The following is a 23,900-nucleotide window of genomic DNA, read 5'->3' as shown; positions in this document are numbered from 1 at the left end:
CTAAAGCCGGTTACTACCGGCGTGCGGAACTAATCTCATGCGGTGGGGTTGGCGGGGACCCAGTTGTGAGACGCGTCATCCGGAAGTGACGCGATATCGCTGTTGTTGTACCGTTTCCACGGCAGCGGGACGCGTCACCCGGAAGTGACGTAGTCGTGCTGCTATCATGAAGAAAGACCTCCCTAATCCACTGTGTATGTATATTAAAATACACACACACACACACACACACACACAGAATATGAACAATTGGCGCAGTATATGGGAAGTGGCCAGAAAAATCCCATCACCATCAATCAGTCCACAGGATCACATGACTAGACTGCATATCATAAACTATAAATACATGCTAAATCTAGCAGAAAAATATAAACAAAAAAAGTTTTTTTAAACATGACAAAAATGAAATATGATCATGGACATTGTCCCAATAAGGCCAGGCTGACTGTGTCTCTACAGGTAAGTGTGAACTAATAAATCATCACCAGGCTATATCAACATGGAAATAAATATATTACGTCCACCAGACTCATAAAATGACCATTGCAAATCAGAATCTATAGGAAAGGCGTAAAGGACAGTTCTTCATTTAACCCTCTTGGTGTCATCGCATCTAGATTATAAATCCATTTACTTTCTTTTTGTAAAAGAACTTTGTTCCTATCTCCTCCTCTACGAGCCGGAGGGACTTGCTCTATAGGCATAACTTTCAAGTCCTTTATCGTGTGCTTCGCTGCTGCAAAGTGACGAGCTACTGGCGGTGTGCTGGTATCGATTTTTGTTAGTGCTTTTTTAATGGAACTGCGGTGCATTGCCACTCTTTCCTTAAGCATTCTCTGGGTTTTACCCACATATATCAATTTGCACGGGCACCAAATAACGTATACGACATATTTGGTATCACACGTCATCCGTTGTTTAATTTGATATTTCTTGTCTGTGGCAGGGTTAATAAAAGTGGCCCCGGTATTCATAAAGCTGCAGTTGGTACATCCCGTGCACTTGTACACTCCTTCTTGTAACTGCAGCCAGCCACTTTTAATCATTACTTTTGGACTAATGTCTGAATACACTAGTCGATCCTTCAAATTGGTGCTCCTTTTATAACAGAACAACGGCAAGTTCTTGCAGGCCTGTCCCAGAATTGGATCACTTTGGATAATGTGCCAATGGGAAAGTATTGTCCGTCTTATAGCTCCTGATGTAATGGAGTATGTGCTGGAAAGCATCAATCTGTCGGCTTCCTCTGCCTTCTTTTTAGGAACCAGCAAGTCTTTCCTCTCCAATTGGAGGCATTTTTGTATCGCATCGTCTACCTCCTTCTTTCCATATCCTCTGTCAAGAAATTTCTTGCCCATGTTCACTAGGGCTTCAGGCAATTTATTTGAATCAGAGGTAGTCCTAACCACCCTCACCATTTGTGAGTAGGGCAAACCCCTCTTTAATGGTTGCGGGTGGAAGCTGTCAAATTGTAGCAGTGTATTTTTATCAGTTGTTTTACGAAAAATTTCAGTCATAAACCGCCTTTCCATAATGCTCACCTTAACATCTAGAAATTCAATAGAAGATGGACTACTGTTACAAGTGAATCTGATGGACCCCTCAATACTATTAAGCCTGGTGATGAATTCGTTCAACTTATCACTACCTCCTGTCCAAATAAAGAATAGATCGTCTATAAAACGACAATAACATTTGACGTATTTAGAAAATTCAGGGTCACCGTAAATATATGTGCTTCCTCATAGTTGTACATAAACAAATTTGCGTATGATGGGGCCATGTTTGACCCCATCGCGGTCCCGCAAAGTTGCAAGTAAAATGCATTGTTGAATAGAAAATAATTCTTATGAAGTACAATTTCCATGAGGAGCATCAAATATTCTATTGGTGGACCTTTGTAGTTGGTACTGGACGAAATCACCATTCTGATTGCATCCATACCTTCCTTGTGATTAATATTAGTATAGAGACTACATACATCTAGTGTCACCAGCAAACAGCCTTCAGGGGGTATCCCATAAATCTCCAATTTGTTCAAGAAATCTGTTGTATCCCTTAAATAATAGGGGGTATTCTGAACAATGGGTTGTAGGTGCATGTCAACATATTGTGATAAGGGTTGGCTTAATGAGCCCCTAGATGAAATTATAGGCCTTCCCGGGGGTTTGCTTAGTGATTTATGCACTTTAGGCAATATATAAAGAACCGGGACCTTGGGGAAATCTTGGAATAGGAAACTCGCAGTTGACTCATCTATCCAACCATTATGAGTGCCCATGGAGATGATGGAATCTATCTCACGTTTATAGGCACCTGTTGGGTCAAAGGTTAATTTCTTGTAGCACAAGGTATTATTGAGTTGTGACATCACTTCTTCAATATATTCAGATCGGTCAAGGAGAACAATCCCGCCACCCTTATCTGCAGGGCGTATTATGATCTGATCGTTATTCCGTAAATCCTGTACAGCTTTAATCTCCTCAGGTTTTAAATTTTGATATTTCTTTCTCATAGAATTAATAATAGGCAGTGTATCTCTCTTGACCAATCTGATAAATGTGTCAATGGAAGCGTTATTACTCGGTGGATCAAACAAGCTTTTAGGTCTAAACGATCGTTCCCGTGTTTCACCTGTACCTTGTTTACTAAAGAAATCTTTCAATCGAAGTTGCCTATAGAAGCGGTACAACTCAGTCTCCCATTCAAACGCAGTTTGCTTGAATGTCGGTACAAATGTTAACCCTTTTGATAATACGGTCATTTCAGCTGGCGTAAGACTGTGACTAGATAGATTAAACACCACTATCTCCTGTTCCCCTTTGTGTATGTCCTTTCTTGGCCCCTTTCGATGTTTAGTCCCCCCTCTTCTACAGGGCCTTTGCCTCTGCCTACCTTGTATCGACTTCTGGTGTACACTCGATCCCTTAAAAAAGGCTGTCTGCTGGTGGAGGGTTGGTCTGAGTCACTAGGGGAAGTTTGGGAATCAAGGTCCGTATATGACCTGTCACCTCTCCTCCTTCCCCTGTTGCTCTGGCCCCCTCTCCACACTCGCCTGGCACCCGGATTCGTGAGCCAGGAGTACACCCTTAGTTCTTTGTAGTCTTCCTTGACTTTTCTAAATTTGTCTCTCTTAAATGATAATAATTCAGATCTAAAGGAGGAAACACTATCCTCTAATTTGGTGAGCCAATCACAGCCTGCATCAGATTGTAAAATCTCAACACCTGTCAATTCACAGTCAGCCAGCTCCTTCTTGAGAACCTCGATCTCAGTGTTAACCTGTTGAATAACCAAAATCATCAAGTCAAAGCTACAATGATTTAATATAAGACACCACTGTCTACAGAATTCAGCGCTATTGCGCCCAATAGTCGGTTGATTCTTGATACGAAAGCCCCTTGGTATATATTTATCTTTGTGGTATTGTGATAAAGTAAGTCCATGTAATTCTAACTCCGTAAGTCTTTTCTTAAGTTTGAGTAGATCTGAAAAAACTTCTGTTGGACTATCAGTATCAAAAGCCAATTCTTCTGTTGCAGTGAACAATATTTTAGAGATATCCTTTTCCAGGAATCTTTTAGTGCCTGTTAAATCACCGACATCTTTATCCATGACCAAAGGAGGTGTATGTAAAAATAATGTGCTATAGCAAATCCAAATGAATGGAGATCACTTTCATAAAGCTTCTATTATATAACTTAGTGGTGCAGTCCATAAACCACAATGCAATGGTCAATCATCATATGCAAATTTGGAACGCACACACCTTCAATCGTTTTGTCAGGGTGCTCGGTCCAATGTTAACATCCAAACGTTGTGACCAAGATCCACAAAAACCAGCACACCTTATGTAGCAATAAACAATTTACTGAATCCTCATTTTAAAGTGCACCGTGCATAAGATAGTACAAATCGTATACTTAGCAGTTCAATTTACAATGGTAACCCCGCATATTGGCAACTCCAACAGCTGTTTCGGTGCAGCAGCACCTTCGTCAGGGAAAGCCAGCAGTATAACTAACCATCACCAAACACCACACTTATATACACAAAGACAATTAAAAACAATTACATACACCTGTTCATTCTAATCAAGCTGCAAGTCATGTGATCCCATGGTCCAATCCCGGACCAGGGTACTGCCCACCCCTCCGGCGCCATGGTAACAAAATGCAAGTCTGAACAATGTGTGTGCTTAAATGTAAATTATCAACTGATGGAGCATGAGTAGTTCAATCAAATGAATATTGTATACAAAGCACGCCTCACCCACTCTCTCAACAGCTGCAATGGCCGGATGCATCTAAAGCCGGTTACTACCGGCGTGCGGAACTAATCTCATGCGGTGGGGTTGGCGGGGACCCAGTTGTGAGACGCGTCATCCGGAAGTGACGCGATATCGCTGTTGTTGTACCGTTTCCACGGCAGCGGGACGCGTCACCCGGAAGTGACGTAGTCGCGCTGCTATCATGAAGAAAGACCTCCCTAATCCACTGTGTATGTATATTAAAATACACACACACACACACAGAATATGAACAATTGGCGCAGTATATGGGAAGTGGCCAGAAAAATCCCATCACCATCAATCAGTCCACAGGATCACATGACTAGACTGCATATCATAAACTATAAATACATGCTAAATCTAGCAGAAAAATATAAACAAAAAAAGTTTTTTTAAACATGACAAAAATGAAATATGATCATGGACATTGTCCCAATAAGGCCAGGCTGACTGTGTCTCTACAGGTAAGTGTGAACTAATAAATCATCACCAGGCTATATCAACATGGAAATAAATATATTACGTCCACCAGACTCATAAAATGACCATTGCAAATCAGAATCTATAGGAAAGGCGTAAAGGACAGTTCTTCATTTAACCCTCTTGGTGTCATCGCATCTAGATTATAAATCCATTTACTTTCTTTTTGTAAAAGAACTTTGTTCCTATCTCCTCCTCTACGAGCCGGAGGGACTTGCTCTATAGGCATAACTTTCAAGTCCTTTATCGTGTGCTTCGCTGCTGCAAAGTGACGAGCTACTGGCGGTGTGCTGGTATCGATTTTTGTTAGTGCTTTTTTAATGAAACTGCGGTGCATTGCCACTCTTTCCTTAAGCATTCTCTGGGTTTTACCCACATATATCAATTTGCACGGGCACCAAATAACGTATACGACATATTTGGTATCACACGTCATCCGTTGTTTAATTTGATATTTCTTGTCTGTGGCAGGGTATATATATACGATTATTCTTGGACCGGCACTCTACTAACAGGTAATAAGTTGCTCCGGTGCCCCCAGTGGGTTAAAAGTATTACCAGTGAGAAGAAATTCTGCGGCACTCGGAGTCTTAGCAGCATAAACCGTGTATTCACATTAGCATATCAAACCAACGTTTCGGGGCTCGCACGCCCCTATGTCAAGGTGAACAGAAATTAAACAACTTAAACACTACTTACCTATATACCTAGGAGAAGCCCGCCGTAAAAATGGAGCCGCCCGCGGACGTGTTCCTGGGACCCGGAACTGGCGCACAGCTGGCGCGGCTTGATGACGCGGCGCTGTGTAGCCATGGTAACCGGGAAGCCAGAACACGCGTCAGTGTAAGCTGGAAGCTAAACAAAGAGTGACATAAAGTTACAGAACCCCAATCACCAAGTGGAAGCTGTGATCAAATAGCACATAATCATTTCAGGGGCAATTACAATAGAGGCTGAATATATATTCAGGTAACAGAAACATTATTAGATGGAGTAATACATTTATAGTCCTGGCTTTCCGATGCATACCATATGTGCTTAGTTATGTATTCATGATGCAGGCTGCCTATGGCTACAAGTTCAGGAGTAGTCTGCCAGCTGACTGCAAGCATGGTGGTACTTGTAGTCCCACAACACCCGGAGAGCCAGAGTTGTCAACTACAAGGGTAGGGAAAAGTAAATAGAGGGAATAACAGCTATGATGAGGTTTTAATATTGGGAAATTACATTTCATTGGACTTTGCAAAGTATTTATCTATTTTTTTATTTTAAAAAAAATGGTATTGTTGAAGATGTATTTGCAGTGTCTTTAGTCTGCTTTACTTCCAGATTGCAGATTATTGAAACTGCTTTTTTATGTAGAATTGCAGTTGGTGTGTAAAGCTGGCTACACACCCGATCTGGTGGATTGGACCAACATGTGGCTCACACTGGCGCATATGGGGCAGTGTATATGCCCGACATGTGGGTGTGCGTGGTGTCTAGTGACGTTCTCATGTTGGGTACACGTCAGCAGCAGCAGCGCCTCAAAAGATGGCTGCAGCTTAGCTCTGCAGTGTTCCAAATGCCCTTTATGATGTCAGAGATGGCTGTAGTAGGCAAAGGCCCTTCGTGAGGTCACAGATCAGCAGAAGGGTTTAGACTACTCGGCTGCATCAGTTGTCTTCATTCTGAGTTCGAACAGTATTGCTGCAGGTGTTGGTGCCATCATGGCTGAGTATTCAGACGCAATGGAAGAACTGTGCGACCTGATGGACTTCCTAACATTCGAAGATCTGCCATCACCTGGTGAGCGAGCCCTTGTTGTCATAGCTTTCCCCGCTACTAGTGAGCGAGCTGTGTGGCACTGTATGTGTGCGCGCGCTGATTATTTGTACTTTTTTTATTTGTACAGTTACTTGTCCTTCCTATTTATTTATAGTTGTTATACCATTTAGATTTTGATGATGATATTACTGTTATATTGTTCCGTCATTTTGACCGCTGGCAACTAGTGTTTAATAAAGTTGTAATGGGAGTTTTAATGAGTTGTTCAATTAAACACTATTAGGAAACTGTGCATCTATAGTATGTGCTTTGGCAAAAAGATCCAAACATTGGGGCACACCAGAGTCATTTGTTAACAATATCTTGGATTATATCCTATAATTTCTGAGTGTAACATATAGTTGTAATTGTATGTTCATCATATATTATTAATGTTCCAATCGTGTTTTCATCTGTGAAAGCGTGCCCAGGGTTTATATACCTTCCATACGTGAGAGAATAAACATTGCTTTCCTGTGGAAACGTTAATGTGGCTGCTGGCAGGGAACTTCCCATGGGATCTAGCATCAATGATATTTGTTAAGAGAAAGTCATTTACTGATGACACTGATACAAAATAAAACCATTCCATATCATTCTATAGGGCCACTCCAATGAGTACACACTACAGTAGGTTATTATACATGTGTGGCCTCACACACTGCCACTGGAGGTCCATGGTAGCAGCAGAAGCGCCTCACAAAGATGGCTGCTGCTTAGCTCTGCAGTGTTCCAAATGCCCTGTATGATGTCAAAGATGGCTGTAGTGGGCAAAGGCCCTTTGTGATGTCACAGATCAGCAGAAGGGTTTAGACTACTCGGCTGCATCAGTTGTCGCATCATTCTGAGTTCGAATAGTATTGCTGCAGGTGTTGCTGCCATCATGGCTAAGTTTTCAGACGCAATGGAAGAACTGTGCAACCTGATGGATTTTCTAACTTTGGAAGATCTGCCATCACCTGGTGAGGGAGCCCTTGTTGTTATAGCTTTCCCCGCTACTAGTGAGCGAGCTATATGGCACTGTATGTGTGCGCGCGCTGATTATTTCTACTTTTTTATTTGTACGGTTACTTGTGCTTCCTATTTATTTATATGTTGTATGGGGGATTTTTTTCTTTAAATGATCTAAAACCATCTGATGAATTTAGCTGTTACATCATGCCATTTAGAATTATTTAGTGCTAGTGATAATAGTTGTTGCTTAGCAGCATGCTGCATATTTATATTGCATTTTGTTTATTTACTTTTCTGTTTGCTGCAGATGAACTTGGAAGTGACATGGCGCCCCAGAAATCTGAGGCCAGAGGTACGTATTTATATTTCAGCCTGTATTACCCCACTGTCAGTCTTTCCAAACAAGGGCAATGCTGATATTCTCCATTGTATACTTGTTTTCTTCTTTCCTAATACCTGATGTATTTTAGCATTATGGACCTGATTCAGTAAGGATTGCAAATTCCGCTAATTAGCAAAATTTGCAATCCTTTGGATTGCATGCTGGGGGCCGCCCATCACAGGGCAAGGCCACCCAGCATGCAAACACACTCCCTCCAATGCTGAAAATGCGGTCATAGTCTGTAACTGAAGGGGGTCTCCAAAGCCTCATTTTGTTGTAGGAATGGAACATGGGATATCTGTGACATGTCAATAACCTCCAGCTGTTACTGCTTTCATCCATCATGCATGTTATAGGCTGTCAGAATCCTAAGGAAAGACACTTTTATGATGGTTGTATTTGTCATGTAGGTGCAAAGAAATGAACAAATGGAGTGAGTCCATTGAGCACTCAACCAGCCCACCCAGTGCAAAACATATCACCTGGGATCAGTACTGTGCCCAGACCCTGTGCCGCCCCTCAGGACCTGAGGGAGCTTCTTAATGCGCGCCGGAGCCGAGGCAATGATGGGTAAGCTGACTGAATAGTATAGGTTGTATTATGGTTCATTATAAAAGTATGCTAGGACAACTAAGAATATAATTACATTGCTTTATTACTAGAAACAGGATATTTGCATACACACTGGTCACATGACACTCCCCATATGTTTACCTTGCAAACACAAGAAAGCACTTACCTAAATTGTCTGAATAGGGTCTTGGGCTGTCTTACCCACCAGTCCGACCTCAGTGCTCTGTGTCATCAGCTGTAAGCGTCTCTTAGGGGTGTATTCAATAGCTGTCAGAAGCTGCCGTCTTGTCGGAAAGATGGCAGCTTCTGACAGAATTCGGTCGGAAAGGGGTTCCAACCTATTAAAAATTGCAGTTTCTTCCCGTCAGGAATTCCCAACTTGTCGGAAAACACGTGGATCTGCTGAATAGCCACTGATCCACGTGCTTCTGTAGGAAATGGGGCCAAATCTGACAGATTTTGGCCCCCTTTCCGACAATCTCAATTTGACTATAAAAAAAAGTCGGATTGAGGTGAAGAGATGGGGAGAGGTGCAGCGGGCTTCCTGGGAGCAGGGATGAGAGGTACTTTGATGGCCATCTCCTGGCCAGGCACCTCTCTCCCTGCAGCATGCACTGGGCGGCCGTGATGTGCAGCTCTAGCAGCTCCCTGTGTTCTCACACACGGGGAGCTGCTGACAGCGCACGGACACCGGCCAGATCCAACAATCGAATTAGGCTCAAATCCAACAGTCGGATTTGGCCACTCTATTCAATAGGGGTTGTCGGATCCGACTCTTATTGAAAATACCCCTTAATCTCTGAAGGGAGATGTCACCATTAATTGTATGTTTTGGTGAAGCTGGAAAATGCTCACTACCTCAGTAACATAGTAACATAGTTATTGAGGTTGAAAAAGACAAAATGTCCATCTAGTTTAACCTTTTTTATAATTCATACACTAATCTGTGTTTTACACTATATTACTATACTGACCCAGATGAAGTTAAGTTATTAAGTCTAACACTATAAATCATGCTTTTTCTAAAATACACTCACTTTAAATGCTACATGCTTGGAGAGTCCACCATTACTACCTTCTCAGGCAATTAATTCTAAATTCTTACTGCCCTTACTGTGAAGAACGCTTTCCTTCATAGGGTATGAAATTTTCTTTCCTCTAACCTCAGATTGTGTCCAAGTGTCCTTTGTACAGATTTTTCAATGAACAAATCTCCTGATAGATCTTTGTATGGTCCCTTTATATATTTGTAAATATTAATAATGTCCCCTCTCATCCTCCTCTTTTCGAGTGTGAACATATTTAACCTAGTAAGCCTTTCCTCATAATCCAGTGCCTCTAAACCCTTAATCAATTTGGTGGCTCACCTCTGAACCCTTTCAAGTTCCAAGATGTCTTTTTTGTGGAGCGTTGACCAGAACTGAACACAATATTCAGGGTGCAGCCATACCAATGATTTATACAGTGGCAGGATTACACTCTCATCCCTTGTCCCAATTCCCCGCTTTATGCATGCTAACACCTTATTTGCTTTTGATGCTGCACTGTGATGCTGGGTACTGCAACTAAGTGTATTATCAATGAGCACCCCCAAATCCTTTTCTGCTACCATTACCCATACATTTTTCCCATTTAGTTTATAGGTTGCATGATTGTTTTTAGTCCCAAAGTGCATAACTTTGCATTTTTCTATATTGAACCTCATTCTCCAATTATCTGCCCAAGATTCCAATTTAAATAGGTTATTCTTCACAGTTTAGTATCATCTGCAAAAATTGACACTGTGCTTTCCAGACCTTCTCCTAGTGGCCCAAGTACGGACCCTAGCGGTATTCCACTGAGTACTGGGGCCCAGTCGTAAAACATCCTGTTAACCACCACTCACTGTTCCCTGTTATCCAGCCAATTACTTACCCAAGTACAAATATTGTTTCCTTAACCAAGGTCCTTTAATTTAAAAATCAGTCTTATAAGTGGCACTGTGTCGAAGGCTTTTGCAAAATCTAAATAGACCACATCCACTGGCTTTCCCTGATTAATATTTTAGCTCACTTTCTCATAGAAGCTAGTTAAGTTAGTTTGACATGATCTGTCCCTCACAAAACCATGCTGGTTATTATTAATAACCTTGGAGGTTTCCAAGTATTCCTGAATGCTATCCCTTATTATACCTTCCGGTAATTTCCCCACTATAGATGTCACCCTTACTGGTCTCTAGTTACCGGGATGAGATTTAATTCCCTTTCTGAATATTGGGACTACCTCTGCTATTCACCAGTCCTTCGGTATCATGCATGAAGTAATTGAATCATAGAAAATCAAATATAAAGGCCTTGCTAGTTCTGAGTTAAGCTCCATAAGAACCCTTGGGTGAAGTCCATCCAGACCTTGAGATTTATTTATCTTAATATTACTTAGTCTCTCCCAGATTACTTCCTCATTTAACCAAGTACTTAGCTACGGGACATTATCACAGCTTTTGTTGTGCACTACTCCCCCCAACTGGTCCTCTCTAGTAAACATGAATGAAAAACATTTGTTCAATAAATCTTCTTTATCTTGTTATCATTTACCAAGACACCCAATTCACCCTTTAATGGTCCTATATTTCCTTATTTAACCTTTTGCCATTTATATATTTAAAAAAACTTTTTAGGGTTTATTTTACTCTCCCTGGCGATTCACTTTTTGTTTTCTATTTTAGCCGCTCTGATTTCTTTTTTTATATTTTTTGTTACATTCCTTGTAGTACTGAAATGACCCCGTCTTCCCGTCAGATTTAAATGCTTTGAGCCCGCCTCTTTTAATCCATTTATTCCTTAACCTTTATATTAAACCACATAGTTTTAATTTAAATCTCCAGCGTTTGCGGCCCATGGGAATGAACATATAAGTGTACTTATTGAGCAAAATTTTAAAAGCATCCCTCATTTCATCCCTATTCTTACCATGAAACAGAATTTCCCAATCTATGTCATTTAGTTCTCTTTTGGGCTACAGTTATGTGACTGAGATACATTTCTTGTCACTTGTATGAAAAAAAACAGTGGTGTCCATGTGTTACTGTGATAGTGGGAAAGCGCTCGTATTGTTATAGTCACAGCGCTGGGTTAACTTTCTTTATTTAATGTTACAGGAATTATATTATGGACCTCAGGGACATCCTGAGAGGCAAGAAAAAGATCAAAAGCAACAATGACCGACACATTGCCTTTGGCCGGAACAGAGGCATTGAGGTAATGATATCTGCAACACTGGGGGACATTACACATAAAGTAATTTAGAAATAAAAGGGTTTCATGTCACATTCACAAATGTTTAATTTTATAAGATTTTTAAATTTTTTTATATTTTTCTTTCAACAATTGTCATGTATCTGAGTGCCGGCCTTAGTGTTCTGTTGTCATGGCTGTAACCACTTTCCTGGTGTCGTCACATCTGCTGAGCTGTGATTTCCATCTGTAGTAACAGTGTCAGAAATGCCCACCGGTGGCTGCTGTAAGGTAATCTTCTGTCAGCCGCCAGGTTCTGCCCACCCAGTCAGCCTCTCCGCTACTGTGGAAACGCACACACCCCCAGGATCCACCTCCCAGCCATGTAAAGAAGGGTGTGCTTAGAAGTATCGCTCACCTGCAACTGCAGGAAGACAGTCTGCCTGCATCCCAAGCTCAGTGGGGTTCAGGGAAGCTGCAGCTTACCATCTCTTCCCTGGCCACACAGAGACTGTAGAGACTGTTATCCTAACAGGACTGCCCAGAGTCTGTTCTCAGTGCCTCCCCATCCCCTATGCTATACTGATCCAGATAATGGCTGTTGGATATATTCTAATCAAGGCCACAAATACACCTATAATAATCCCACTCACTGTCCAGATGCTGAAGTGTATCATTCCTGTGTAGTTCTGATACTTCATATATCTTGGCTTCCTGCTTTCTTCTCCCATAAGAACCCATTGTGCTGGTGTTAGTCTTGTCTGTTTTGTCTGTGCAAACAGAACAGCTAATATCCATATTTTGATTTGCAGAACATCAGAAGCTGTGCCACCATTCAGGACCTGAGGGATGTCCTCACTGCACGGCGCAGAGGCCGCAATGGGTAAGCTGACTGAATAGTATAGGTTGCATTTTGGTTCATTATAAAAGTATGCTAGGACAACTAACAATATAATTACATGGCTTCATTACTAGAAACAGGATATTTGCCTACACACTGGTCACATGAATATTCCCATACACTTACCTGGCAAACCCAAGAGAGCACTGACCTATATTGTCTGAATTTGGTCTTGGGCTGTCTTATCCATCAGGCCGACCTCAGTGCTCTGTGCCATCATCACAAGCATCTATTGATCTCTGAAGGGAGATGTCACCATTACTTCTATGTTTTGGTGAAGCTGGAAAATTCTGGCTACCTCAGTGCCTGATTGGGCTACGGTCATGTGGCTGAGACACATTTTCTTGTCACTAACCGTGAGTGTGCAAATATTGTGTTTGGGTTTTCCAAACTTGTGTAATTCTTACCAGCGGCGTGTGGTGCACATTGCTAGAAGTGTTTATGGATGCGTCTTTCCCCATTGCTGATAAGTGTATAGCGTGAGTAGCACAGCCGCCATTCTTTATTTCTCAGATGGAACAGGTGCAGGGACAGCTGGGGCTCTGTAATGGTCACCTACAACTTTCCAGCTGCTTCATTTTTATATACTTTAACAATCCATGTATTACACCATGGATATAACAGCTTTATGTCAGCATACACCCATTGCCCGTTTATGAACGTGTTGCGTCTTTTGAACTTCAATGTATATAAAGCCCTGGAAACTTGGCATTTTAGAAACTGACATGCGTGTGTACTGGCACATAATATGCACTGGCAAATGCTAAATTACATGTTCTCTAAAAAAAATGCCCATGTAAGTGATAAAGCATGCCTGAGTGCTATTAGACAATTGTATCCCCATTAGTAGCTATGACGTGTGTCTCTGTACGCCTGTGTAGCAGTGCCCTTATGTGTGTTTGCTTTCCCTTATAGTAAGTGTTGGTCCCACCAATAAGTTTTTTTTTAAATGAACTATATACTTGCTGAGTACAGTTCTCAGTCGTACTTATTAGCTATCCCTTCTACCCTTCTGGAGGCCTGTACCATGTGTTCTAGCGGCAGAAGCGGTACAACAAGATAAAGTTAGAGCTAGAGTTAGCTGGTCTGCCCCCTCTAGGCTGAGCTGTAGTACTGCTCATGGCCAGATAGCATACAGATGGCTAGGCCAGTAAGCAGGCAATAGTGTTTGAATGGACAATTGCAAATTTAGTTTTTTTACTTGCACTGTGCTGGTGAAATCCTCTAAGGGCCTGGTATCACTGACTTTGGAATATCAAGGGGCGGTATTCAATTATTGTCGGAAACTGCCATCTTGTCGGAAAGACGGCAGTTTCCAACAGGTTTAGGTCGGAAGGGGTTCCGACCTGTTCAATGTGACCCCTTTTTTTCTGACAAGTCAGGAAATCCTGCTTGTCAGAAGCCTGTCGGAATACACGCGGATCGGCGTCTTAAGCCGCCGATCCACGTGTATTGTCAGAAGCGCAGCCAAACCCAACAGGTTTTAGACCCATTTCTGACAATGTCAATCCGACTTTAAAAAAAACTCAGATTGCCATTGTCGGGAACGGGCCAAACCTGTACACTCATGTCGGATCCATTCCGTCGGTAAAGGATCCGACATGAATTGAATACACCCCTAAGTGTTAAAAGGGAAGCAATCAATAAATGAGCTCTGTTTATTAGTATCTGCATGATTAGTTGTCTGCCAATAAGAGTTTTATGTGCCACAAACCCTGCCACTTCTTTATAGTAAATGTTTCCCCCATACAAAACCAAAAACTCCCCATGGTGCCTGTAGGAAAATGCGTATAGTACATTATCACAGAGCTTCACTAATTAATTAACCGTTTATATCAGGCTTGTCCAACCTGCGGCCCGCGGGCCGCATGCGGCCCAAGTCGGCTAGTAATGCGGCCCAGGAGCTGCGCTGCAGCAGAGGGTTTTTTTGTTTTTTTTCCCGAGTACGGACACCACATGTGAGGCTGATCCGGCCCCAGCAAGTTGTCAGCACATCCTGATTGGATTGCTGCTGCTGGGACCAGCACCAGCTCACGCCCTCTCCGCTGTCAGTCACAGTGTAGCCCTCCTCCGCTGCATAGCGGCACACGTGACTGAGCAGCGCGAGAGTAGAGGAGCCCAGCAGAGAAGTTGGTTGTACAAGAACACGTGGAGCGGCGGACGGAGACGGAGGCAGCGCTGCAGGAACGGTAAGTATGTGTCTGTGCGTGTGTGTTTTTTTTTTACAGCTACAAGGGGCACAGTACATGGGCGCAGCTACAAGGGGCACAATACAAGGGGGCAGCTACAGTGCCACAACTACAAGGGGCACAGTACAAGGGGGCAGCTACAAGGGGGCAGCTACAGGGCCACAACTACAAGAGGCACAGTACAAGGGGGCATCTACAAGGGGGCAGCTACAGGGCCACAACTACAAGGGGCACAGTACAAGGGTGCAGCTACAGGGCAACAACTACAAGGGGCACAACTAGAAGGGGCACAGTACAAGGGGCACAGCTGCAGGGGCACAACTACAAGGGGCACAGTACAAGGGGGCAGCTACAAGGGGGCAGCTACAGGGCCACAACTACAAGAGGCACAGTACAAGGGGGCATCTACAAGGGGGCAGCTACAGGGCCACAACTACAAGGGGCACAACTACAAGGGGCACAGTACAAGGGTGCAGCTACAGGGCAACAACTACAAGGGGCACAACTAGAAGGGGCACAGTACAAGGGGCACAGCTGCAGGGGCACAACTACAAGGGGCACAGTAAAAGGGGGCAGCTACAAGGGACACAGTACAAGGGGTCAGCTACAGGGGCACAACTACAAGGGGCGCAGCTACAGGGGCACAGTACAAGGGGCACAGCTGCAGGGGCACAACTACAAGGGGCACAGTAAAAGGGGGCAGCTACAAGGGACACAGTACAAGGGGTCAGCTACAGGGGCACAACTACAAGGGGCGCAGCTACAAGGGCACAACTACAAGGGGCGCAGCTACAGGGGCGCAGCTACAAGGGGCGCAGCTACAGGGGCGCAGCTACAAGGGGCGCAGCTACAGGGGCACAACTACAAGGGGCGCAGCTACAAGGGCACAACTACAAGGGGCGCAGCTACAGGGGCGCAGCTACAAGGGGCGCAGCTACAAGGGGCGCAGCTACAAGGGGCGCAGCTACAGGGGCACAACTACAAGGGGCGCAGCTACAGGGGCGCAGCTACAGGGGCACAGCTACAAGGGGCGCAGCTACACGGGCACAGCTACAAGGGGCACAGTACAAGGGGCACAGTACAAGGGGCGCAGCTACAGGGGCACAGCTACAAGGGGCACAGTACAAGGGGCGCAGCTACAGGGGCACAACTACAAGGGACGCAGATACAGGGGCACAACTACAAGGGACGCAGATACAGGGGCACAGCTACAAGGGGCGCAGCTACAGGGGCACAACTACAAGGGACGCAGCTACAGGGGCACAGCTACAAGTAAGTTTAATATGTTAACTATGTTTTCTATGGTTTTTTGGGATGATCAGGTATCGTTACTGTTATTTTATTTTATGTGCGGCCCAATCTAAATTTTCATCTTCTAATGTGGCCCAGGGAAGGTGAAAGGTTGGACACCCCTGGTTTATATGTTTTAGTAAAATGCTCACATGTAGCTGCATCATAGTAAGGTAGATAAAAAGTGACAGCTACAATTCCTTATGATAGAAAGTCCTAATGAGAATATGATAAGAATGATGATTGTGCCTTTATAGATGTTCTCTCATTATTTGTCTAATAACAATCATCCATTTGTAGAGCTTATTACCATCATTGTTCTTTTTTTCTGTTCTAATTTAGACCATGCAAGAGCAGACGCCAGGGAAGACGTTATGCCCCTTGGTAGAAGACGCGTAGAGGAAAGCGATCCAGCATAAACTGAAACATCTGCTGTAAATCTACGCGCTATGCAAAGCCTATACCACCGGCTGTCATCATGTGATGTATCCAGTACAAAGCCTATACCATCGGCTGTCATCTTATGTTATATACAGGCTCTCTATAACTCCAGTCTACAGTCAGTTATTAGATTGCCACCGAATTCTCTGTAACTTTAAGACGTTCTTAATATTTGGCGACTTTCTGATAGGTAGTACTTGTATAAACCTACCACCGGCTGGAGTACCATCTTGTACAATACTGTATATATAACGTGTACCATCTGCTGGAAAACCACATTGCATAATAATAAAAGATCGCTTTCCAGTAACATCATTATCTGTGTCTTTGCCACAATTTGTAACCTCGCCTCTCCTGGTCTTCAGTGAGTAGAGATGAATCTCTGTCTGACGGCAACACATTGGGAAACGAGGGTAAGATTGGAGAGGATGAGGATGAAGGAATGAGCGGGGACAGGGCCCACTCCAGGTCCAGAGCCATCTTAACAGCAGTGTTGGCCCCTGGGAAAGCAATGCACTGGGCCCCTACCCACCTGTTTACAAGACTTTTGGATATGGGAGAGTCACCTGTACTGATATCTAGGTCTTAATTCTTTACTGCAATTCATTTACTATATTTTCTATCTACAAATATTTGGACATGTTTACATTAAATAATTTGACATTTGTATAAAGTAACACAAAAAACTGCGTACACAGGTGATAAGCTGGGTACACACTGGCTGATATATCATGTGTGCATCAGTAGATGTGTACCAGCGATGTGTCTGTGAACTGCGTCATTCACAGACATATTGCGTCGGCCCTGCAGCACAGACGATGGCCAATATATCTAAAAATATATCAGTGCATCGTGCTATGTGTGCATGCGGTCAGCTGACCACCCATACACTTGCTGCAGAGGCTGTCGGTGACTGACATCACAAGTGGGCGGGCACATGTAAATGCCTACCCAGTTGTGACATCAGACATGACACATTGGGCACTAACCAATCATCATATAGGAAGACGGTCGTCCTAGTGTGTTTCCAGCATTATTAGTCACATCTGTCTGAGTGTTGGATATTTTATATGGCATTGCAGAACACTAAATCTATATAGTAATGTCCTTATATAAGAGCAAATAGTAACATTTACACATGTGTAGTAGTGGAGTGTAAGTTCTGATACTAGACCTGTTCTGTAGAAGACTGGGCATACTGGCCACACATGTAGGTGTTATTGGGTAACTATGTTGTAGTGTGTATGGACACAATATTATCATCATTCCTTATATTGTTCCTATGAAAATCTATAATCTCTATGGTGTAAACAGTGCCGGTGCTAGGGTGTTCAGCGCCCCCCAACAAAATATAAATTTGTACCCTTCCATAATTTACAGAGGGCAGTGTGCATCAGAAAAAAGGGTGTGGTCTAACTAGGAAGGGGTGTGGTAACACAATAGTACCCCCATTTCAAATTATGCCACAGAGTAGCACAATCTTATTCACATTACACAGCAAGTAGCAGTGCCGCCTATACACATAATGGCCAGAGTAGTAGTGCCACTAATACACATAATATCCACAGAGTAGTAGTGTCACTTATACACATAATGCCCCATGATAAACATAATGCACCCAGTAGTATCGCCGCTTATACATAACGTCCCCAGTAGTAGTGCCGCTTATACATAATGTCCCCAGTAGTAGCGCTGCTTATACGTAACGTCTTCATAAGTAGCTCCGCTTATACATAACGTCCCCAGTAGTTGCGCCGCTTATACGTAACGTCCTCAGAAGTTGTGTTGCTTATACATAACGTTCCCAGTAGTAGCACCGCTTATACATAACATCCTCAGAAGTAACGTCACTTATACATACATTTTACATACATTTTTACCTTTTCTCTTACGTCCTAGAGGAAGCTGGGGACTCCGTAAGGACCATGGGGTATAGACGGGCTCTGCAGGGGACATGGGCACTATAAAGAACCTTAGAATGGGTGTGCACTGGCTCCTCCCTCTATGCCCCTCCTCCAGACCTCAGTTAGATACTGTGCCCAGAGGAGACTGGGTGCACTACAGGGGAGCTCTCCTGAGTTTCTCTGAAAAATAATTTTGTTAGATTTTTTATTTTCAGGGAGCACTGCTGGCAACAGGCTCCCTGCATCGTGGGACTGAGGGGAGAGGAGCAGACCTACTTAAATGATAGGCTCTGCTTCTTAGGCTACTGGACACCATTAGCTCCAGAGGGTCGGAACGCAGGTCTCACCCTCGCCGTTCATCCCGGAGCCGCGCCTCCGTCCTCCTCACAGAGCCGGAAGATAGAAGCCGGGTGAGTATAAGAAGAAAGAAGACTTCAAAGGCGGCAGAAGACTTCAGATCTTCTCTGAGGTAACGCTGCGCGCCATTGCTCCCACACACACACACACACACACACACACACACACACACACACACACACACACACACACACATCAGTGGGCACTGAAGGGTGCAGGGCACAGGGGGGGCGCCTGGGCAGCAATAATAAACCTCTTGGGACTGGCTAACATATATATATACTGCGGAGGCAGTACATTACATAAACCCCCGCCAGTATTGAAAATTTGAGCGGGACCGAAGCCCGCCGCTGAGGGGGTGGAGCTTGATCCTCAAGCACTAACCAGCGCCATTTTCTCCACAGCACACTGCAGAGAAGCTGGCTCCCCGGACTCTCCTCTGCTGAACATAGTGACAGAGGGCAAAAAAGAGGGGGGGGGGCACATTTAATTGGCGCAGTGAGTGTGTATATATATATATATAAAGCACTGTTTTAACTGGGAATTTTGTTTCCAGTGTCAGGTGGCGCTGGGTGTGTGCTGGCATACTCTCACTATGTCTCTCCAAAGGGCCTTATTGGGGAACTGTCTCCATATAGATATTTCTCTGTGTGTGTGGGGGTGTTGGTACGTGTGTGTCGACATGTCTGAAGCGGAAGGCTCATCTAGGGAGGAGGTGGAGCAGATGATTGTGGTATCTCCGTCGGCAACGCCGACACCTGATTGGATGGATATGTTTAATGTTTTAAATGCAAATGTGTCTTTATTACATAAGAGATTGGACAAAGCAGAGTCCAGGGATAAGACAGGGAGTCAATCCATGGCTTTGACTGTGTCACAAGGCCCTTCAGGGTCTCAGAAACGTCCCCTGTCCCAAGTTGCAGACACTGATACCGACACGGATTCTGACTCCAGTGTCGACTACGATGATGCGAGGTTACACCCAAGGGTGGCCAAAAGTATTCATTATATGATTATTGCAATAAAGGATGGTTTACATATCACAGATGACCCCTCTGTCCCTGACAAGAGGGTATGCATGTTTAAGGAAAAGAAACCTGAGTAACCTTTCCCCCCATCCCATGAGCTGAATGCGTTATTTGAAAAAGCTTGGGAAGCTCCAGACAAGAAACTGCAGATTCCCAAGAGAATTATTATGGTGTATCCTTTCCCTGCGCAGGACAGGTTTCGGTGGGAATCTTCACCCAGGGTGGACAAGGCTTTAACGCGCTTGTCCAAAAAGGTGGCGCTGCCGTCTTCAGATACGGCAGCCCTCAGGGATCCTGCTGATCGCAGATAGGAGGCTACCTTAAAATCAATTTATACACATACGGGTGCCTTGCTCAGACCGGCAATAGCGTCGGCTTGGGTTTGCGGCGCTGTAGCAGCTTGGAGAGATACCTTGTCAGCTGACATTGATACCCTGGATAGGGATACCATTTTATTGACCTTAGGTCACATTAAAGATGCAGTCTTATATATGAGAGACGCTCAAAGAGACGTTGGCCTGCTAGGTTCGAGAGCCAACGCCATGGCGATTTCCCTGTGGACCCGTCAATGGACAGGTGATGCCGACTCAAAAAGGCATATGGAGGTTTTACCTTACAAAGGTGAGGACTTAATAAAAATGAGGTATGTGTGAATTCTGGCGCAATAAAGTTGGCAGCCCAATCCTAACCCTCCTATGATCTGCCCAAATCCAGATCACTCAAAGAACAAGTGAAAAACAGTAAATGGAAGGAAGATCAAAGGTGCTACTTTACATAAAAATTGTATATAAAGAAAGAGATATAATATACATCACATAAATTCTTCGTAGTCCTTTGTTAGTCTCTTTCTATTATTCCAGTAATTGCCGGATATTTACATGCAAAAAAAAACAGAATTGAACACAAAATGTGTAGTAATGTTTGTAATAAAGTCAATTTCTGTGAGTTCTCCGGCGAAAAAGAGCCCTATATTGTGAGGATTTCTTGATAGCAGATAAGGATAGTGTCTCACCACCACTTCATAAGCACAGATAAACGTACCAAGACTCACTTGGAATTATATATCACCATACATGTAAAGGTTTCTTTTACACTTCTGATCATAACACATGAGGTAAGCTCTGTTCAATAAAACGTACCACACTCACTTTTCAGCAGATAGAGTTCCATACGTAGCGGTTTCTTTTAACAGATGAATCACTCTTCTCTCCAAAAAAATTATTTATTTTCATATAATAAGATTTATAAACAATCAAATAAAAGTCTCCATATTCAAATTCCCAAAAATTCGTTCCAAGATAAAACAAATGTGTGTCAGAATGGAATAAGACAATCACAAGTAAATTCCAGACTTATACTTGTGGACACAAATGCTATGTTACCTTGGAATGGTATTGATGGAGAAGGATAAAAAGCACTGTCTGGTAGCACCAACGCCGTTTCGACACAAGGTCTTTATCAAGGTGTATGCCCAGACAGTGAATGACAGAACTGTTTATACCAGTAGACAGGAAGTTAAAATGCATCATGGGTAGATTTTATATAACATATAATAAAGAGATTTTCTTATCCCATATTATGATGAATTTAAATGGAAGGCATAATACCTCTTCCCCTAATGTCAGTTTGTACTTTTGTGAAATCTACGAGCTAAGTAAATGAGGAACGCATCGTGGTCGCGGCCAGCCGCACTTCCGCGTTCCACGATGCGTTCCACAGCCCGGACGTGAACCGCGATCACGTGACATCAACTTCCTCTCTCACGGGAAGTGATGCTCACTGCGTCCCGGTCTCCTGGAGACGATGTTAAGAAGTACTACGCTATGCCCAGGCCAATATGGCGCTAGTGTTAAAGGGCTGAATTTTTTGTACATTCTAGTCACATGATTATTGCGTTCCACAATGCGTTCCAAGACGCATAATTAGTGTATATTAGTGTACAATAAGTGTTTTAAAATTATTTTTTACATACAAAGAATATAATTAAAAAAAAAAAGAACATTACATTAATAACCCTGACACAATAGAATAACAATTAAAACATTCTAAAATATTTAAAATTCATTAATAAAAGTGTTATTAGCATCAACTTTGAATAATCTACATGAACCATTTTAGCTCAAAGTCTGAATTCAAGCCACAGGGGATAAGGGTATTAAGTTTAAAAATCCATTGCATCTCAGCCTTTGCAAGGTTTGTTTCTACATCCCTATCCCTCCAATTAGATCTGATTTGCTGATTCCCATAAATGAAGATATTTTTGATGTTGCACAGTTATGTTTTTTGGCAAAGTGATCAGAAAGGGAATGGGTCTGTAGACCTTTTTTCACATTACGTATGTGTTTCGCGATCCTTGTTTTAAGTGCTCTTCCCGTCCTTCCGACATATAGTAGACCACAATCGCATTTTATTATATAAATCACATTAATCGTGTGGCAAGTGATGAAATTATTTATCTCGTATTTTACATTATTAACTGAAAAACTTGTTATTTTTGAAGTTTCTGAGGATATGGTTCTACATGCTATGCAAGTGCCGCACCTGTGAAAACCTTTAGTGCGTATAGGGTTGGAGGAATCAAATGGTAATGCACTTCTTACTAATGCATTCTTCAAATTTCTACCCCTTCTATAAATGAATCTTGGTTGGGCTGGAATGATATCTTTCAACACTGGATCTCTTAGAAGAAGATGCCAATGTTGTCGAATTATATATTCTTGTTTTTTGTAATCAGCCCCAAAGCCGGATATAAATGCCCATTCTGCTTGATTGTTTGTGGATTTATTTTTCTCCTTTTTCAGAATTTCTCTCCTATCCAACCTTTCCACTTCTTCATCGGCCTTCTCTAAAAGTTTCGGATCATATCCCTTTTTCAAAAATTTATTTTTCATTTCTTTCTTCTGATTGATGTAGTGCTGGTTTTCACTGCAATTCCTTTTTAACCTCAGGAATTGTCCTTTTGGAATACCCCTTATCCATTGGGGATGATGCTGACTTGAGAAAGGTATGAGGCTATTTCAATCCGTAGGTTTCGTGTAACCTTTAGTATGTATGATATCATCCTTGATGTAAATAGTCAGGTCTAAGAAGTTGATTTTTTCTTGACTTATATCATAAGTTAGTATTATGTTTTTATCATTGGTATTCAAATGGGAACAGAGATTTTCCAAGTTTTGTCGTTCTCCTTTCCACACAAAAATGATATCATCAATGTACCTAAACCACGACACCAAGTCCGCACCGGCCAGCGAGTTGTTGTATACAAATTCTTCCTCCCATTTAGACATGAAGAGGTTCGTATAGCTCGGTGCGAACTTGGTGCCCATGGCGGTACCGACTTTTTGTAAAAAATATTCCCCATTAAAGAAAAAATAATTATTCTCAAGTACAAATTGAATACTTTCTAAGATAAATTCTATTTTTTCCATTTCCATATCAGATTTTTCCAGGTGCCATTTTACTGCATTCAGACCATCCTTATGGTCAATTATAGTATACAGTGATGTAACATCCGCTGTAACCAAAAAAGAACCTTGTTGCCACTCTATCTCTGCCAATCTATTGATTGTGTCCGTTGTGTCTTTCAGGTGTGATTTTGCTTTTATTACAAGTGGTTGTAGGTAGAAATCAATCATCTCTGAAAGATTTGTAGTTATACTACCTACCCCAGAGATGATAGGGTGCCATGGGGGTCGTACTGGGTCCTTGTGGACTTTGGGGAGAGTATAAATGGTGGTTTTTTTTGGATGTTCAACATTTAGGAATTCAAACTCCTTTTTTGTCAGGATGCCCTTTTCCAAATATTTGGTGACGAGTTTTAAATAATTACTTTTAATCTTTGCGGTTGGGTCCACCTTTAATTTTTGATAAGTGCCATTTGAATTCAGTTGGGTCATGATTTCTTCAATATAATCGGATTTATCTTGAATTGTTATTCCCCCACCCTTATCACAGGGTTTAATAATTATATTTTTATCATCCTTCAATGATCTTATCGCTAATCTTTCTTTTTTGGTAATATTGTGTTTTGTTTGTGATTTCTTCTTTTTTGAAGTTTTCATTTTCTGAAAATAGAAAGTTTCACCAAATCAG

General features: G+C 42.7%; 1 long non-coding RNA gene across 1 annotated transcript; it reads left to right on the top strand.

Moving 5' to 3' along the window:
- The first annotated feature begins 6,455 nt into the window (after positions 1-6,455).
- Positions 6,456-16,795, top strand: LOC134943660 (uncharacterized). The gene is made up of 6 exons (XR_010181671.1): positions 6,456-6,559; positions 7,839-7,883; positions 8,324-8,483; positions 11,623-11,722; positions 12,511-12,581; positions 16,421-16,795. It is a non-coding gene; the product is annotated as an uncharacterized LOC134943660 (long non-coding RNA).
- Positions 16,796-23,900: the final 7,105 nt, after the last annotated feature.

The sequence above is a fragment of the Pseudophryne corroboree genome, chromosome 7, assembly GCF_028390025.1.
Source record: "Pseudophryne corroboree isolate aPseCor3 chromosome 7, aPseCor3.hap2, whole genome shotgun sequence".
NCBI classification, from domain to species: domain Eukaryota; kingdom Metazoa; phylum Chordata; class Amphibia; order Anura; family Myobatrachidae; genus Pseudophryne; species Pseudophryne corroboree.
This window is presented reverse-complemented; position numbering and strand designations above follow the sequence as displayed.